We start from the raw sequence: 17789 nt of genomic DNA, 5'->3' as shown, positions 1-17789 counted from the left end.
TTCCACATGCCGTGGAGCAACTAAGCCTGTGAGCCACAACTACTGAGCCTGTGCTCTAGAGCCGGCAAGCCACAACTACTGAGCCCGCGTGCCACAACTACTGAAGCCTGCGTGCCTAGAGCCCATGCTCCGCAACAAAGAGAAGCCACTGCAATGAGAAGCCCGCTCACCGCAACAGAGTAGCCCCCGCTCGCGGCAAGTAGAGAAAGTCCGCACGCAGCAGCGAAGACCCAACGCAGCCAAAAATAAATAAATAAATAAAAATTTTAAAACCAAAAACACAGAAAACAGACAAAAGTCAGTTGTCAAACTCTAGTCACGCTACTTGAATTCACATTATTTTAACATATTATAGTATTATTAAATGTAATGGGAAAATACGGAAAAAGAAATCAATAAAGGAGATAGAGAGTTGTGTGGTCTAATATCAAATACTTTCGCCACACAAGAGCTGCAGGAGGTGAGCAGTCCAGTCAGGTATCTGGAGAAGTGTTTTCCAAGAAGATTGAGTAGTACAGGTGTGTGCAAGAAACAGAAAGGAGATTAATGTGCCTGGAGTAGAGGAAATTGGGGGAGAGAGGCAGGAGATAAGGGAAAAGGCTTGAGGAAAGTGAGGAGTTGGGATTAGACCATGTAGAACACCAGGAGACAGTGTAAGATTTTTTATTTCCACTCTCAATACAATGCAAAGGATTTTCAATAGAAGGGAACTATTTGGCTTTCTATTTAAAAATCATCATTCTAACTGCCATGTTGAAAAGAAACTGTACGGAGGCAAGAGAAGGTGGGAGATCAGTCAGCAGGCTAGAAGTCATTAGAGTTTGGATGTATACATGTACTTCAGATTGTAATTATGCATACATATACACTACACTCACAAAACATAATTTTTATTATGTAAATTTTGAAAAATACAAAAGAGTATGGACAATAGAATTATGAACTCCCATGAGCCCATCACTCAGCTTCAATCATTAACAACGTTCGGTTTTATTTCTGCCTCTTCAATTCCACATCCCTAGCCTCCATGGGATGATTTTAAAGCAAAGTACATCATATCATTCATCCATAAATACTTCAAAATATACCTCTAAATTTTAACATATCATTATCGCATCTAATTAATATTTATCAATGTCAGCAAATATTGTCAGCACTCAAAGTTTTCTAATAATCTCATGAGTGTGTTTCTTTTTTTATACTAGTTTGTTTAAATAAAATTCTGAATGTATTTTTAAGTGCAGTGGTCTAAGAGACCAGTCAGGTGGCAAAACCATACCTGAAGCCCTTAATCAGAGAAAATTTAGTATGAATAACTCCTAGCTAGACACTGAAAAACCACAAGGAAAAAAAATGATTTCTATGGTCTCACAGAAATGATACATGATGAGGCAGCTGCCACATATAGAGCTGAGGCTACAAAAGGAAGCAGGTTGAAATTATTAAAATTCAGCATGCTGGGGGAAGAGCACTGTATTAATCTGTCTGGGCTATGGGCTACCATAACAAAATGCCACAGACTGCATGGCTTAAACACCAGGAATTTGTTTTCTTATAGTTCTAGGAGCTAAAAGTCTGAGATCAGGGTGCCTACCTAATTGGTTCTGGTGAGAGTTTCCCCTTGTCTTGCAGATGTCTGCCTTCTATAGTTTGTTCACATTGCCTTTCCATGGAATGTGTTCATGGAAAAAAGAGAGGGACTTATCTCCCTGGTGTCTCTTCTTATGAGGACTCTAATTCTATCAGATCATGGACCCCCTCCCCTTTATCATCTCATTTGTCCTTCATTACTTCTTTAGAGGCTCCAGCTCCCAGTACAGCCACACTGGGGGTAAGGGATTCAACATATGACTTTTGAGGAGACACATAGTCCATAACAAGCCCCATGGAGCTGGAATCCAGACATCTGAGAACGTGCTGCTCCACAATGGTTGCTTGTGTCTTTGAGCATGAAAGAGGGGTCCCTCTGTACTAAGATCCAGAATTTGAAGGAGAGTCTCCTACTCAATTTGTGCTAGTGTCTCAGGAGGAGTAGGATGAATACAGTTCTGCATGTGTTAGAAAAACTGCAAACTGAAACTAACTACAGTTACTACAATGACCTGCCACTGCTGGAGTGAAGTATTACTGACAGAAACAGGAAAGGAGCAAAAGCATTCTTCAGAATAGAGGGAATAAGTTCCTTCTTTTTCCTTTAGCTTTCCTGTCTCCCTCTAGTTCTTACCATTAGCAGAGACTAACAGGGAACAAGTTGGCAAATCAGAAATGTTATTTTCAGAGTTTTAGTCCAACACCAGAAAGCAGAATATGGAAAATTCTTTTTGGAGTTGAGATATCTATGAAATATTAGACTTCTTTAGAGTTTAAGTCAGTTTGGATTCAAGTTTCCTTGTGGTTATGTTTCCTAATGTGAGTAATCATACAGCTACTTTGTCAGGGACAGTCCACTTTATACTTGTTGCTAGACTTCACATGCAGTTTGTGTTTCTGTTCACCATGAAACATGCCCACGTTTGAATAAAAGCTATAAGATCATGCAACCAAACTGACACATGTGACTTTAGGCAATGATTTAATTTACTTCTTAAACACTACTAGCCCAAAAGCTAGTAGAAAGAGTCCAAAAATAAAGTGTACTTTCTTTTGTTACGTGTCTGCATCCAAGTGAATGATGTAATATTTAAGTTGTAGGTTTTGTTTTGTAGTATTAGAAAAATTACAAATTTTACTCAAGTTTCACTTTAAGTAACAAAAATCTTCTAGGTTGCTCTAAGCTACTTCCCCTTCTCCCTTCCTTTTGTATTGTCCTTGAAGTCCATACAGTAAGATTTACCTTAAAAAAAAAACCACAGACCATGATTTATAAATATGGTTGATGAAAATATCTTCAGAATTATAAAAGGGAGGGACAATTTTCCTTCATGGAAAACTGGATTAAGGGGAGGTATCACTAAAAGTTTATTTCAAAAACTTGCCACAGTCCTTCTGGAGTGTGAGGAAGAGAGGAAATGGTATCCACCTTAAACTAGAAGCCCAACGCCTAAAGTTTGCTGAAGCTGCCTACATGCACTAACAGAAGAGAGAGAGGGCTGCATTGGGAAGGAGTTGCTCTTTTCCCTGCAACAGGTGAGGATGTTGGTTGTGGTTTACTTAAAAAGGGACTTCTGAGGAATAACATCAGAAATAAAGATAAAAACAAGATAAAAACATAGGTTGTTCCTGACTTCCTCCCCATCACAAGGACAACTAACAACTATTCAAGAACAAGAAACCACTGAGAACATTCTAGAACACAGGGATGAGTCCGATGCAACCCCCAGCACCTCAGAGATCAAGACAGAGTGCATTAGGAGGGTAAGAGATATGGCTTCTTATTGACTGAATTTCCCTTCCCTCAGGCAAGCACAGTACCACAGAGAGAGGTCTCCCCTGAGCCTCCAGTTTCTAATGGGAAAAGAGAAACTAGGGAGACAACCAGCCCCCTAATCCAGCATTGTGAATGGCTTTGTGGGAGTCCCTACTCTGATCTGGCACTGCAGGGATTGCAGGGGAATCTGTGGGACTCAAGCACTGGGAATATGACTTTGATGAAGCAGAGGGGAGTGGCTTGTAACAACCAGCACCCAGATCTTGGTGTATTGAGTTCATACCTGCAGTGCCCAAGTAGTAATCTCAACCAGCAGCTTTGCTCATCTGCAGAACTGCATTGGGGTGCACTCCAACCAGGGAACTCAGCAGGGTGCAGATCTGCCTGATTTAGATCCTCAAACAAAGAATTCTGTGAACCCTAGAGCCCAGTTTGCCTATGTCTTATCAAAGAGCTGAATCACAGCCCCACCCACTGTGGATACTGTCTTCTGGTCTCATCTGACCAGAGGACTGGAGATAACTCCTAGAAAATGTTCCACTGGCACTCAAGATGAGAGGTGGGCAAGCAGAGCTGAAGACCCCCAGAGCAAAGTCATTACACTTCCTGATTTCTAGCTACACTATAAAGGTAGAGTTATCAAAACAGTATGGTACTGGCATGAAAATAGACAAATAGACAAATGGAACAGAATCAAGGGTCCAGAAATAAACCCATGTGTATGTATACAGTCAACTCATACTTGACAAGGGAGCCAAAAATACTCAATGGAGAAAACAGAGTCTCTTCAATAAATGGAGTTGGGATAATGAATATTCACATGTAAAAGAACGAAATTGACTCATAACTTATATCACTCACAAAGTTGAACTCAAAATGTATTAAAGACTTAAATGTAAGACCTGAAATCATGAAACTCCTAGAAGAAAAACATGGGAATAAACTCCTTGACATGGGCCTTAATAGTGATTTCTGGGGGGGTATGACACCTAAAGCAAAAGCAACTAAATCAAAAACAAACAAGTGGGACTACAAACTAAAGTTTCTGAACAGAAAAGAAACCATCAACAAAATGAAAAACACAATATACAGAGTGGAAAAAATATTTCCAACCATATACCTGAAAAGTGATTAATTACTCAAAATATATTTATATATACTTTATATTTATACTATTTATTTATATATACCTATTAAAATATTTTATATATATATATACATATTTTATATGTATATATACTTTAGTATTTCTTCATCTCAATAGCAAAGAAACCAGTAACCCAATTAAAAAAAAACTTGGGCAAAAGACCTGAATAGACATTTCTCCGAAGACGAATACCCAAAAGCTTAACAGGTATCTGAAAAGATGCTCAATCACTAATCATTAGGGAAATGCAAATTAAAACCACAATGAGATATCACTCACACCCATTAGAATGGCCATCATTAAAAAGACAAGAGATAGCAAATGCTGGTGTGGATGTGGAAAGAAAGAACCCTTGTACACTGTTGGTAGAATTGTAAATTGGTACAGCCACTATGGAAAACAACATAGAGTTACCTCAAAAAATTAAATATAGAACTACTTACTATATCATCCAGCAATTTTACTTCTGGGAATATATTCAAAGTAAATGAAAACACTAACTCAAAATGATACATGCACCCCCATATTCATAGCAGCATTATTTATAATAGCCAAAACAATCTAAGTGTCCACCTATGGATTACTGGATAAAAAATTGTGACATATAAAATTCAGCCATACAAAAGAAATGAGGCAATCCTGCCATCTGTGACAACATGAATAAACCCTGTAGGCATTATGCTAAGTGAAATAGGTCAGACAAGGACAAATAATGTGGTATGATCTCACTTATATGTGGAATCTAAAAAAAAAAAAATGAGCTCATAGAACAGAAGACAGATTAGTTGTTGTCAGCAGTGGGGGATAGGGGATGGAAAAAATGGGTAAAGTGGTCAAAAGGTACAAACTTCCAATTATAAAATAAGTAAGTCTTGGGGATGTAATGTACAACATGGAAAGTATAACTAATAATCCTGTATTGCGTATTTGAAAGTTGCTAGGAAAGTAGATCTTAAAAGTTCTTATTACAAGAAAAAAAATGTAGCTATGTATTGTGATGGATGAACTAGACTTATTGTGATGATTATTTTTGCAATATATACAAATATCAAATCATGTTGTACACCTGAAACTAATGTAATGTTATATGACAATTATACTTCATTTTTTAAAAGTGAAGGAAAAACAAAGGCTTTCTCAAAAATTGAGAGAATCAGTTGCCACTAGACCTGCCTTGCAAGAAATGTTAAAAGAAATTCTTAAAACATAAGGAGAATAATATAGGTCAGAAAATCCAATCTACATAAAGAAAGGAAGAGCATGCATGAAGGAAAAAGTGAAGGTAAAATAAAACCTCTTCTTTTTCTTAATTGATATAACATAATAGTTTGTTCACCAAAATAACAGCAGTAACACATTCAATTACATATATGTGTGTGTGTATGTGTGTGTGTGTGTATAGGCTCATATATGCTTATATATAAGTGAAATAAATGTCAGAAATGATACAAGGGACAGAAGGCAGAAACTAGGATAATTTGGTTGTTATAAAGTATTCATACTACCTGTGAAGGTATTTAGGGATTTAGTATTATTGGAGACTTGGATTAGCTGTAAATGTATATTGCAAATTCTAGGGCAAACATTTAAAAAAGCAAAAAAAAAAAAAAAAGTGTAACTAATATGCCAAGAAAGGGGAGAAAATAAAATAATATAAAATGCCCAATTTAAACCATAAAAAAACAGAAAAAGAGTGGAAGTCAAAAATAGAAACAAAGATCACAGGCAATAATAATGGATATAGTAGATATCAGTCCAACTAAATCAATACTCATTTTGAATGTCAATAGTCTAAATTAAATCTAAATTAAAAACAGATTCTTAGAGTGGGTCAAAAAACACGCCCCAGGGGCTTCCCTGGTGGCCCAGTGGTCCAAAACATGCCCCAACTATAACTTGAAATACACTTTATTTATAAAGACATGTGTATATATATATATACATATACATATATGTATAAAGACAATGTAAGTGGATGGAGAAAAATATTCTATGCTAACAATAATCAAAACAAAGAAGAATGTTAATTATGTTAATTTCAGACAGACCAGACTTTAAAGTAAGAAAAATTATCCGGGATAAAAAAGGGCATTACATAATGACAAAGGTACCAGTTCTCCAAGAAGACATTTCTTGACATGTGTGCACTTAACAACAGATTATCAAACTACTTGAGTCAAAAACTGATAGAAATGTAAGGAGTAATATATTCATCTACTATATATGAGGCTGAAATCAATAAGGACATAGTTGAACTCAACAACACTTTCAGCCAACTGGACATAATTGACTTCTATAAACCTCTTTATCCAACAAAAGCAAAATTAACATTTTTGTCAGACTCACATGGAGAGTTCACCACAATAGGTCACATTCATGAAACACATCTTAACAAATCTGAAAGAATAGAAATCATGGGATTTCAATTAGAGCACGATAGAATTAAATTAGACATCAATAACAGAAGGACACCTGGAAAATCTCCAAATATGTAGAGATTAAACACCACACCTTCTATGTAACATATGGGACAAAAAAGAAATCTCAAAAGAAAATTTAAAATATTTTGAAATAAATAAAAACATACAACTAATTAAAACTTGTGGGATGCAGTGAAAGCAATGCTTAGAGTGAAATGTATAGCATTGAATGCATATATTAGAAAAGAAGATCCATATTAATAATTTAAGTTTCCACCTTAGGAAACTAGCAAAAAAAAAAAACCATATTAACTCCAAAGTAAACAAAGAGAATATCTGGTGTGTGACAGTGGATGCACAACATCACTGGAGGAGGATAGTGAAGCTGATGATGGAGGTGATCTAGCAGGCAGTGCAGTACACCAAAGCCATGCAGAACCATAAGCTGGACCTCCAGGAGTATAAAATTCCTGTCACTGAAAATCTAGGTGCTACCTTAGACCAGTTTGATGCTATTGATTTTTCTGGCAATGTAATCAGGAAACTAGGTGGTTTTTCTTTAGTCAGAAGACTGAAAAAATTATTAGTGAACAACAATAGAATACGACATATAGGTGATGGACTTGGTCAGGCTCTGCCCTGTCTGACAGAACTTATTCTCACTAGCAATAATCTTGTGGGACTGGATGATCTGGACTCTTTGACATCTCTCAAATAACTGACTTATCTAAGTACTCTAAGAAATCTTCTAACAAAGAAGTAGTATAGCAGACTGTATGTAATTTATAAAGTTCTACAAGTCAGAGTATTGGATTTCCAGAAGGTGGAACTTAAAGAGTACCAGGAAGCAGAGAAAACATTCAAGGGCAAACAAGGGGCACAACTTGCAAAGGATATTTCCATAAGAAGCAAAACTTTCAATCCAGGTTATGGTTTGCCAAGTGACAAAAAGAAAGGCGGGCCACTGGCAGGGGATGTAGAAGCAGTCAAGAATGCTAATGCATCAACCCTCACTGAAGTGGAGTGCCTGAAGGGTTTTCTATTGTCTGTCTGATACCTGGCAGAGAATGCAGATCAATCAGGCCTCACTGATGATTGATGGTGAAGAGGAAATGGAAGAAGACATAGTCACAAATGGGTCCTGAGCAGTGTGGCCTCTGAGTATCTACAGGATATATAATATGTCCACCTGGGACAAGTCTTGCTTTTTGAATATGGAATAATAGTCTTGCTTATGTCAACAAAGTGGAGTTCAAAAGCATTGTTGAAATGTCTAAAACTGCTGCTGGTAACTTTGTAATATAAATTTTGAAATCTGAATGCCAGTTTTCTACAAATAGTAAAAATAAGGGACATTCACTGTGCTCCCAAAAAGAATATAAAAAGAGTAAGCAGAAGAAAGTATATAAACATACAGCAGAAATCATCAAACTGGTAAGAGTAAATCAGCAGAAAAAAAATCAGTGAAACCAAAAGTTGGTTTGTTCTTCATAAAGATCAATAGAAACAATAAACATCTAGCTAAGCTAATTAAAAAAAAAAGAAAGAGGATGAAAAATGTTAGTATCAGAAATGAAAAAGGGAATATCACTACAGATCCCATGGAATTTAAAAAGCTAATAAAGGAATACTATGAAAAACTCTATGCCTATAATTTGATAACATAGATAAAATAGACCAATTCTTTGGAAGATACGATATGAAAAAATTAACACAAAAAGAAATAGATGATCTGAATAGGCCTGTATCTTTTAACAAATTTAATTAATTATTTTCCAAAACAGAAAGCACAAAGTTCAAATGGGTTCACTGGTGAATTCAACTAAACATTTAAGGAGGAAATGGTACCAATTCTCTATAGTCTCTTTCAAAGTATAGAAGCAGAGGGAAAACTTTTTAATTCATTCTATGAGGTCAGCATTACCCTAGTACCAAACACAGTTACAAGAAAAGTAAACTACAGACCAATATATCTCATGAACATAGGTGCAAAAATATGAAACAACATATTGGCAATTCCAATCCAAAAATGTATAAAAATAGTTGTATACCACAATCAAATGGGATTTATTACAGGACTGCAAGGCTGATTCAATATTTGAAAATCAATTTATGTAATCCATCACATCAACAGGGTGAAAAAGAAAAATCACATGATCATATCAATAGATGACAAAAAAGTATTTGACAAGATACAATACCCAATCATGACACAAATTTTTAGTAAACTAGGAATAGAGAGGAAATTTCTCAACATGTTAAATGCTATCTACAAAAGGCCTACAACTAACATTATACTCAAAGGTGGGACATTCAAAGCTTTTCCACTAAGATCAGGTACAAGACAAGAACATACTCTCTCATCACACCTATTCAACATTGTGCTACAAGTCCTTGCTAGTGCAATAAAGCTAGAAAAGAAAATAAAAGGTAAACAGATTGTGAAGGGGAACCTAAAGCTGTTTTTGTTCTCAGATGATATGACAGTCTATAAAGAAAATCTGAAAGAATCAACAAAAAGTTCCTGGAACTAAAAAGCAATTATAGCAGGTTGCAGGATGTAAGGTTAATATACAAAAATCAGTTGCTTTCTTGTGTACCAGCAATGAAAGAGTGGAATTTGAAAGTAAACACACAATACCATTTATATTATCATGTTATAATAATATAAATTACTATGTTATATTATTATTATATTATACCCCAAATGAAATACTTAAGTATAACAAAATATTATAAGATCTAGGTGAATAAAACTATAAAAGTGTGATGAATAAAATCAAAGAACTAATAAATGGAGATACATTCATGTTCATGGATATAAAGACAGTATTGTCAAGATGTCAGTTCTTCCCAAATTGATCTATAGATTTAATACAATCCTGATCAAAATCCCATCAAGTCACTTTATAAATATGGAAAGAGTGATTCTAAAGTTTATATGGAGAGGAAAAAGACCTATAATAACCAACACAGTGTTGAAAATGAATAACAAAGTTGAAGGACTGATCCTATTTAACTTCAAGACTTATTATAAAGCTACAGTAATCAAGAGTGTGCTATTAGCAAAAGAACTGACACATAGATCAATGGAACAGAATAGAGAGTCCTGAAATAGACCTAAAATATGTAGTCAACTGACTTATGATGAAGGAGCAAAGGCAACACAATGAGGCAAAGACAGTTTCTTCAACAAATGGTGCTAGAACAACTGGACATCCACATGCCAAAAAAATTAATCTAGACACAGACCTCACACTCTTCACATAAGTTAACTTAAAATGGACCTTAAGCCTAAATGTAAAATGCAAAACTATAAAACTCCTAGAAGATAAAATAGGAGAAGATCTAGATGACCTTGGATATAGGGATGACTTTTTAGGTACAACAGTAAAGACACAATACATGAAAGAAATAATTGATAAGCTGGAGTTGATTAAAATTAAAAATTTTTGTTCTGCAAAAGATAATATTAAGGGTATTAGAAGACAAGTCACAGACTGGAAGAAAATATTTGCAAGACACTTCCGATAAAACACTATTATCCAGAATATACAAAGAACACTTAAAAACTCAAAAATAAAAAACACCTGAATTAAAAAATGGGCCAAACACCTTAACAGACATTTCACCAAAGAAGATTACAGTTGATAAATTAATGCATGAAAAGATGCTCCAAATCATATGTTATCAGGGAAATGCAAATTAAAACCATGAGATACCACTACACACCTATCTAATGTCCAAAATCCAGAATGCTGACAGCACCAAATGATGAAGATGTAGGGCAACAAGAACTCTCATACACTGCAGGTAGAAATGCAAAATAGTACAGTCACTTTGGAAAACATTTTGATGGTTCATACAAAACTAAACATATTCTCACCATGTGATCCAGTGATCACACTCCTTGGTATTACCCAAAGGAGCTGAAAACTTATTTCTATACAAAAACTTGTACATAGATGTTTATAGTAACTTTAGTCATAATTGCCAAAACTTGGAAGTAACCAAGATGTCTTTCAGTAAGTAAATGGATAAATAAACTATGGTATATCCAGACAACAGAATAACTCTGAGTACTAAAAAGAAATGAACTATCAAGCCATGAAAAGACATGGAGGAACCTTAAGTGCATATTACTAAATGGATGAAGCCAATCTGAGAAGGCTACGTACTATATTACTCCAAAGATAGGACATTCTGGAAAAGGCAAAACTGTGAAGACATTAAAAAGTCAGTAATTTCTAGGTATGGGATGGATGAGTAGGCAGAGAGCAGAGGATATCTAGGGCATTGAAAATACTCTGTATGACATTATAATGATGGATATATGCCATTATACATTTGTTCAAAACCATAAAATGTACAATACCAAGAGTGAACCCTAATGTAAACTATGGACTTTGGGTGATTATAACGTGTCAATGTAGGTTCATCCTTGGTAAAAATTGTACCACTTTGGTGATTAACGTTCATAGTGGATGAGGCTATGTACACATGGGGAAAAAGGGTATATGGGAAATCTCTGTACCTTCCTCTCAATTTGCTGTAAACCTAAAATTGCTCTAAAAAATTAAAGTCTTAAAAGAAAAAAGAAAGGGATTCCTAGTAACAATGAATTAATGCAACCAAATGGAGACCTGACAAATTCCAAGAGATAAATAAGGGAGTGGAAAGCAACCAATAATATGAGCCTTTAAAAGAGAACTATGGTATGTTGATTCTATATCCTAAAACTTTACTGAATTCACTTATTAGTTCTAATGGTATTTTTGTGGAGTCTTTAAAATATGAATAGACATATGATATAAACATGTCTTCAAAAAGAGATAATTTTACTTTTTCCTTTTTGATTTTGATGTGTTTTTTCTCTTTTTCTTTTTGATGCCTAAATGATCTGCCTAGGACTTCCAGTACTCTACTGAATAGAATTGGTGAAAATGAGCATACCTGCCTATTTTCTGATCTTAAAGGAAAATCTTAGTTTTCACCATTGAGTATAATGTGAGTTGTGAGATTTTCATATATGGCCTTTATTATATTGAGACAAATTTCATCTGCACCGATTTGTTGATAGTTTCTGCCGTGGATGTGTGTGGAATTTTATCAAATGCTTTACCTTCATGTACTGATATGAATGTGTGATTTTTATCCTCCATTCTGCTAATGTGGTATATCATATTTATTGAGTTGCATATGGTGGACCATTCTTTCAATACAATAACAATAGATTATCTAAAAAATAATCAAGAAAACCAATTCCATTTACAATAGCAACAAAAAATTAAATACTTAAGAATAAGCTTAACCAAATGGGTGAAGAACTGATACACTGATAACCACATAAAACATTCATGAAAGAAATTTAACAAGACACAAGTAAATGGAAAGATATCCCGTATTCCTAGTTTGGAAGAATTAATATTTTTTAAATGCTCATAGTACCCATAGAAGTCTACAGATTCGATGCAATCCTATCAATATCATAGTAGCATTTTTACACAGTAAGACAATCCTAAAATTCATATAGAACCACTAAATTAAATACTCTAGATAGTCACAGAAATTTTGAGTAAGAAGAACAAAGCTAAAGTCATCACACTTTCACATTTCAAAACATATTACAACTTGCAATAATCATAACTGTTTGGTACTAGCATAAAAATAGACATATAGACCAATAGAAGAAAATAGAGAGCCCAGAAATAAATCTATGCATATACAGTCAACTGATATTTAACAAGTGGCCAAGAATACACAACGGGGAAAGGATAGTTTCCTCAAATGGTGTTGAAAAAACTAGATATCCACATGCAAAAGAATGAAATTGAGCCCTTTTCTTACACTATACACAAAATTCAATTCAAAATGGATTAAAAACTTGAATATAAGACCTGAAACTCTAAAACTCCAAGAAGAGAACATAGGAAAAAATTTTTCTTGACCTTGACTTTGGTGATGATTTTTTGGATGTAACACCAAAAGCACCAGCAAACAAAAGCACAAATAGATGTGTGAAATTACAACAAACTGAAAAACTTCTGCACAGTGCAATAAACAGTCAACAGAATGAAAAGGTAACCTATGGTTTGGGAGAAAATATTTGAAAACCGTAACTAATAAAGGGTTAATATCCAAAATTTATAATTAATTCATACAACTCAATAGCAAAAAATCAAATAACCCTGTCAAAAATGAGCAAAGGACCTCAGAAAACTTTTCCAAGGAAGGCACACAAATGGCCAAGAGTTACAAGAAAATGTTTCAACATTACTAGTCAACAGGTAAATGCAAATTAAAACCACAATGAGTTACCACCTCACACCTCTCAGGATGGTTGTTATAAAAAACAAAAGATAACAAGTGCTGGTGAGGATATGGAAGAAAAAGAAAACTTGTAGTGTCTCGGTGGAATATAATTTGGTGTAGCCACTATGGGAAACAATATGGAGATTCCTCAAAAAATGAAAAATAGATCTACCATATGATCCAGCAATCCCACTTTTTGGGTATTTATCCAAAGGAACTGAAATCAGGGTCTCAAAGATACACCTGCATTCTTGTGTTCATTTCAGTGTTATTCACAATAACTAAGACATGGAAACAATGTAAACATTCAAGGAAAGATGAATGGCTAAAGAAAATACATACAATGGAATATTATTCAACCATAAAAAAGGAAATTCTGCCATATGAGACAACATGATGAACCTGAAAGACATTATGCTAAGTAAAATTAGCCAGACACAGAACAACTACTACATAATCCTACTTATATGAGGAATATAAAATAATCAAACTCATGGATTCAAAGTAGAATGGTGCTTAGCAAGGGGAGGGGGAGGGGAAAACAGGTAGGTATTACTCAATGGATACAAAGTTTCAGTTAGACAAGATGAATAAGTTTCAGAGATCTACTGTCTACCATAATATCTATAGTTAAACAATACTATGCTGTTTACTCAGGCATTTGCTAAGAGTGTAGGTTTTACATTAACTCTACTTATCACAGAAAAAAATAAAGGCCCAAGGAAACTTTTGGAAGTGATGGATATGTTTATTAGCATTGATCATGGTGATTGTTTCATAGGTGTATATTTATTTCCAAATTTATCAAGTTGGATTCATTAAATGTACACAGCTTTTGTCTGTCAATCATATCTCAGTGTGGCTTAAAAAAGGGGAACATAAACATATAAATGTTTTAAAAATTAAAGAGAACTGCATATGATGTCTTCAAGGAGAGAGCAGAGAGTCTCTGAGGAAGGGTGTATCTCAGGAGAGAATGACCAGTAATTGTATGTCTACTATAACCATTGACTTCAATGTAGGATCATTACTGAACCAACCAAGTAAAAGTTCCTCACCATTCCTTCTACTTCCAGAGGCCAGAAATTCAGCTAATATGTGAAGATATCAATATGGAGAGCTAGGAAATCATGAAAAAAACAATATCTTGCCCCTCCTTCTCCTGAGAAAACTGCTATGTGTGTTACTCCTGCATCAGGAGAAGAGAAAGGCTTTTAAGGTGCTTTGAGTTTTATATTTTAGTGAGATGGCACTTTTTGATTATACAAATTATGTTCCTCTTATTAAAATTAAAATTTATGGAGTAATTTTATTAAACCTTTACATACATATTCTTAATTAATCTTTGCAGTAACCTAGTAGGTTGATTCTATTATGAACTTTGTATCATAAATAAACAAAATGAGCCTTTTTCAGGGCTTCATATGAATGGCAGAGTCAGAAACTGAATATTTGTCAAATTTTATACTCAATATTTTCCTGAACTCATATTTGTATTCATTTAATTTCTTAAGAGACAACAGTAAAAAATATCTGCATTATCTAATGAATAATTCTGTGTATTAAGTTAGTAATATTATATAATGAATTACCTGTATCTTATGAAAGAATTCCTTGTCTAACAAGAACTCACATCCTGTTTTGTTGCTCTGAATATTTTTTTCATGTACTGGGGAGAAATGGTTTCAGGTGTTCACATTAGAGACAAACATAAACAAATGTGCTTACTCTTCCTGAAATATTTCCAAAAGAATTCAAAATAAAACTAGTTTATTTGTGAGAAAACATGAAAATGTCTTTATTAATACTTAAAATATATTGGAAATACAAATTATTATATCTCATTCACATAATTTTGATCCAGTAACTCTTATTAAATATACATTTTTGTAGGACACAAACTTAATCTGGAAGAAATTTTAGAAGATATCTTGACCAGTCTCCCACCCATTGCATGAACCCATTCCTCAAGTTTGACGGATAGGAGGATAATGAAATAATGAATTACCTTTTGTCTAACATTTATGTGTTATAAAAATATTTTTTTACTGATAGAATATTCAATTTCCTTTTAATTCCATCCACTTTTACTGAACCCTGTCCTTGGAACCATACATTCCTTTACTCATCTGGTACATAATTCTTGAGCTCATCATCCAGGCAACAAGTTTGATGAAGAGAATACAATGATGACCCAAACCAAAAATACTCCATGCTTAGGTGGAACTCAGATGCTAGAGGTAAGGCAGATAATCAAATATGATTGCAGTAATGAACGTGGAGTTACAATTTTTAGAATGTACTGCAAAGTACATGACGCTATGAGATTGACTATTATGAGGTTTTCCTGAAAAAGTGGAATTCTTGCAAGTATTGAAAAGAAGCATTACATCTCTGTAGTATTTTCTTCAAACAGTCCGTATCTGCGTGATACTGAAATAAATAACTTCAATCTGAATAAAGGGGATTAAGGAGTTTATGAATATGTGTGTATGTGTAATTACATTTGTGGGTATCATTTTGCCAATCAAGGTAGCTTACCCTTTAATTCTCCTTATCTATGCATAATAGAGAATACGTGGAGAGGGGTGTTGCTAGACAGAATTTACCAGTGAAATAATTTTCATAGCGTGCTGAGAAATAAGAATTCACAAAAGTATAAAAGTGACTATTTTATGTACCACACTTGCAATCGGTTCTTAGTTTAGATCATGTTGTTAAAGTTTCCTGCCTCAATAATTTGACGTTTATTTCATTTATGCTAGTCTTCTTGCTTTTTGTTATTTTGCTGGAATTTCAAGATTAAAAATCCACATAGTTTCTTTTTGTACTAAGAAATTTGAAAATAACTGAATAGCAGGACGATAAAAAACAATTGAGGAGGCACAGCATACATAGTTCAGTGAAGAGTACAGCTACAAGTAAATAAATTACAGTAACCTTAAAAATGGAAAAAATGATGACTTATGCATAGCAAAGGTAATATCAATTATTTTATTTTGTTGTGTGTTAATCTACTCATAAGGGATCAACAGAACGTAAATTTTAAGAAGTAGTTACTTGAAGCAAAATTGAGAAATGAAGCACCTGTTACCCTAATTCAGCAAAGTAATATATTATTTTCAAAGAAACTTGCAGATGATTGAGACCACTCTGTACTGAATTATCAGTATATGTACATAAAAATGCATTTAAAAGGATGCTATTTTACCATTGTCTGACAAATTTGATAAATGCAGGACAAGGGTAAACAAATTAGGCATAAAAATAAATTAAAGCAGCAGAATTTTAGATTAAAAGAGGCTCTAGAGATCAACACATCCAACTCCCTTATTTTACAGATGAGGAAGCTGAGCCCAGAAATTATAGTCTACAGCTTTTGTAACGCTATGGAATTGGAAAAGAGCAAGATGAGAGAAGAAACCAAGTTTTCCCAGCACAATGTTAGTTCTAGAAATTTAAACAAGTGAATTTGTTTAATTTAAAGGGATTAAGTTATCCAAAGTTATAATCTGCTAAAGCAAAACAGAGTACAAAATAGCACACAAACACACCCATTTGCCACTTGCAGTGTTAAACTGGTTATCAACAATTTTAGGGCTTACAATAAAAGCCAATAAATATTGGCTATACAAAGTCTTACCATGTCAAGAAATTGCCCAGATGTGGAATCATGCTGTAAAAACTAGATTTCTATAATCTTGTGATATGTCTATTTTTACATGTTGAAAAGAACTAAAACAAGTTATGGAATATTTAATCAGTAAATATCTTCCCTAATTATCCTAGTAGTAGAGGATATGCATTTTTATGAGCATGATCAATTTATCACCATGATAAATTACATTAAACATTACTTCAGTTATCTCACTTCTTTTTTCCAATGTATGTGCTCTGCTATAAAATATGTTTTTAGCAAACTCAGAATATTATATAATGTGGACATTATCAATGTAGACCTAAATGATATGAATCTTTTAATGTAAACTATTTTGATTAAATATCCTTAAAGAATAAACTTGTCAGAGAGGAAGAAATTTTCCTCTACCCTCCTAGGTTCTTCTGGTTAGTCTAAGAATTAAATTGCCATGAGGCAGATTAACAGGGGAAAAACAAAAGTTTAATAACATGTATACACAGGAGAGACCCATGAAAACTGAGTAACTTGCCAGAATGGCTGGAATCCTCACCTTAAAAATCATCTTCAGCTGAAGACAAAAGAGAATGTTGCTGTAGTGGTTTGGGACATCAAAGGGGAGGTAGGAAATTGACAAGGAAATAGAAAAGCAAATGTTTGGTAAACGAGTGTTTGCTGAGCCATGCAGAGACAATGGGACACAGAGAGGAATTTTAACAAACAGGCTTTGCTAGGTTCCCCCCTGTCTGCCACACCTAGTTTATACTGTAGTTATCCAGGGTGATAGCCCCCTTCCAGGAACAGCCCCTCCATCTACATTCTTTTAGGCAGTTAGGGATAAGGTCAAAGGTTCCTCTTGAGTCTTTAGGACCTTGATTTCAGCTCAACGTAATCTGCATGCCAGAG

General features: G+C 34.2%; 1 pseudogene; it reads left to right on the top strand.

The window, feature by feature from the left end:
- Positions 1–3578: 3578 nt before the first annotated feature.
- LOC102975379 (U2 small nuclear ribonucleoprotein A'-like) lies at positions 3579–8079 on the top strand (annotated as a pseudogene).
- Positions 8080–17789: the final 9710 nt, after the last annotated feature.

Source organism: Physeter macrocephalus, chromosome 11 (assembly GCF_002837175.3).
Source record: "Physeter macrocephalus isolate SW-GA chromosome 11, ASM283717v5, whole genome shotgun sequence".
In the NCBI taxonomy this organism is placed as follows: Eukaryota; Metazoa; Chordata; class Mammalia; order Artiodactyla; family Physeteridae; genus Physeter; species Physeter macrocephalus.
The sequence above is the reverse complement of the archived record's forward strand: the minus strand, read 5'-3'. Positions and strand labels throughout refer to the sequence as shown.